The sequence below is a fragment of the Benincasa hispida genome, chromosome 10 (assembly GCF_027475165.1).
Source record: "Benincasa hispida cultivar pf3 chromosome 10, pf3_genome.v1.1, whole genome shotgun sequence".
NCBI classification, from domain to species: domain Eukaryota; kingdom Viridiplantae; phylum Streptophyta; class Magnoliopsida; order Cucurbitales; family Cucurbitaceae; genus Benincasa; species Benincasa hispida.
In genome coordinates, this window is record NC_143487.1 from 5,140,543 (window position 1) to 5,143,684 (window position 3,142).

General features: G+C 40.0%; 1 long non-coding RNA gene across 1 annotated transcript; it reads right to left on the reverse strand.

The window, feature by feature from the left end:
- Positions 1-523: 523 nt before the first annotated feature.
- On the reverse strand, positions 524-1,877 carry LOC120088761 (uncharacterized). The gene is made up of 3 exons (XR_005485029.2): positions 1,463-1,877; positions 1,289-1,357; positions 524-830 (listed from the first exon to the last, which is right to left on the reverse strand). It is a non-coding gene; the product is annotated as an uncharacterized LOC120088761 (long non-coding RNA).
- Positions 1,878-3,142: the final 1,265 nt, after the last annotated feature.

Consider the following 3,142-nt stretch of genomic DNA (forward strand, 5'->3'; position numbering starts at 1 on the left):
CAGAGGAATTAAAAATCAAAATGCACAATATTTATTATTATTTTTTTTAAAAAAAAACATACTAAGAAGGGAGCTTGCGAGGAAACCATTGGAGACAATAGTTTTAGATTATGAGTTTCTCATTGTCTTTTTGAAGAACCCTCAAATTTTCAACAATTTTAAGTTTATTATCGACTCTCCCTAGGGTGTATGGGTAGGAACAGTTCAGCCACCGTACATAAATGTTAAGGACTTTGTTATGCGCATCATCAAAAAGGCCACTCTAAATAATCCTAACGGTGAAAAAAAAAACATCAACAATAATGCCACAAATGTAGAAAGAATGAGATGAAAATTGAAATTTTATAATCATACCTTTAGAACTGATATCGCGGACATGAGGTTTGGAATAAACTTTAGAGGTAAGGATATTTTATGTAACGACCCTAGTTTCTAATATATTTCTAGGACGCTACTCTATACATGCATATGCTTGACAATACATTTCTCGAACGATGTTTAGGTGAAAGAGATAAAGGAAAAATAAATAAATAAAGTTATTACATTAAATAAAACTCAACGGAATAAGGAAGAGAACTTACAAAAGAAAAACAGAGAATTTACAAAACAAAACGGTTTATTGTTCAAGATACCCCTGACCTAACTTGAAAATAAATAGCAAATAAATAAATAAATGAAATTATGGAGTAACCATAGGTTTCTAATACGCCTAGCCCCTAGACTAGACACTAGCAAAATGAAACCTAAGCAAGGAAGCAATGACTCGTTCAAATGACTAGGTCACGGATCTCTCTTGTCATGCACCGATCTATCTCTACCTTTACCTTTACCTGAAAAACACGAGAGAAAAAAGGGTGAGTATATAAGTATACTACTGGGCCTACTCAATGATATGTTAGCCTTCCCATCGGGACACAGGCACACAAGATGTGCATAGCCTAATGAAAATGCTAACAGTCATGACACACCACTAGAACATATAATAGCAATATTCCATGACATAAGTGTAAACTTCCAGAAATTTCAACTAACCAACAGGCATAACAAGATATTTCATTCCAATTTAGGACTAATGGTAACACATGCTTGGACTCGAGGGCAAACTAGTAGTAAATCACTTATCTAAATTTGACACAACGAGAAATTTCAATGCAAGCACGAAAGCAAGGAAATCCACACACTCGAACGAACTGGCAACACTTCAAATGAGCAGTCTAACTTGGCCACACAATACAAATCACAGTAGCATAACCCATCCTACAAATGCATTGAAATTGCATCCACTTACCTAAGGGCACCAAACTGCCCCAAACGAACTTTCACTTTGTTTGGCAACTTCCTTCACCACCACTAGATTCTGAAATCAACCCAAAAAAAAAAAAAAAAAAAAAATCAGGGGTAAGGATAGCCTTGGCCCAATACAACCAATGGCAATGAGTTACTAAAAGAACCCGAAACTTACCCCCAAACGGAAAGATCAGACGGAACCAACCAAGATCCGACGACAACCGGAATTGTCCGCGTTAGGACTGGCAGACGGCGCTTGGGTTAGGCTTGCGGCTGGCAAACTCGGCAAGACGCGGCTGGTGGAGGCAGAAGTTGAGCGACAAACGGCACTGACCTGTGTGGACAAGCGGCTAGGCGTGCGGCTGGGACCTGGGGTGGAACGCACAAAACTGAGGGGAGGGAGAGACCTGACGTGCGGTGGACGTCGAATGAGATGGAGGCGCGGCTACGAGTCGCCGGTGGCCGAACTTCACAATGGTGCGAACAAAAATGGGAAAGAAAAAGAAGTGACGGCGTCGAACGGCTGGACCAGGGGAGGGTTTCTTCTCTCTTTTCGTTTCCTTTGGCACGTTTTCCAATAACCTTTAAGTAATTATAAATAATACATATATAAACAAATACCATTTATTTCTTTTAACCCTAACCCTAACCCTTCAACTTTATCAGGTCCAAAAAGAAAGAAAAAAATCCCAATAGATTATGTTGGGTGAAAATTTTAGTTTTAAAATTAAGAGGAAACCAACATTTGGTTGGAAAATCCCACATTGGAAAAGTTTGCTTTGGAAGTCTCCCTTATGTACTCCAACCTTGAGCTTCCAGTCAGGCAAGGCGAGTGTGTGATTATTATTTTTTATTTTATTTTTAAATCGAAAAAAGAAAAGTGCTCCTTACAGCGAGTCATCCGCGTGAGTCCAAGTCGTTTGTGCGAGTTCGAGTCTTGCACGTTCTGAGGCTCTCCGCCTCTTTCTCACTCTACCGTTCCACGATGAAGGCCTATAAAAGGCGTGGCCTTCACCAGTTCATTCACACAATTTTTTCACTCTCATTCGAGTGTTCTCCTTTCCTCTCCTACTCTTCCATTGTCCGTTCTTCGAGTAGTAGGTTAGAAAGAGTGTGTGTTCCGATTGGTAATGGTGCATTTTCGATCGGGTTTCTTTGGCTGTTTTATCCTGGGGATGACATGGCGATATTCCAGACCTGCATGAACACTTAGGAAGAGCCGCGAAACGTCTTAAAGAGAGCGAACTCCACGAATTAGCCTATAACGAGTTTCTGTTATGCAGATTTTATTCTTTTCTTGATCGTCATGTCTCGACTGTTTGTTGTTTGTCGTTTTGAGGGTCTTACCGTTTTCAATAATTTAAGACGTCTGTACCGGCACATCACTAATGGCCCTCACTAGCAACAACGACGTTATGATATCTAATCTCAACCATCCATTCCGCTTCGAAGGAGCGAACTTCAAACGATGGAAGCAAAAGATGTTGTTCTTTCTCACTGTCAAGAAAGTTGCCGAAACTTGTACCAGAGGTAAGCCGATCATCCCTTTAGAAGAACCAACTGAACAACAAAAAAAAAAGAAGTTGTTGACTGGGAAGACAAAGACTTTCTTTGTAAGAACTTTATTTAAATGGTTTGACTGATGATCTGTATGACTATTACAATACAATGAAGACAACGAAAGAGGTCTGGGATGCCTTGCAAAAGAAGTACGACTCCGAGGAGGTCGGGTCAAAGAAATATGTTGTTAATCGTTATCTCAAGTTCCAGATGATGGATGAAAAATCCGTGGAGGCCCAGACCCTTGAATTTCAGAAGATAGCCCATGAGATAATTACTGAAGGTATGCCTCTAG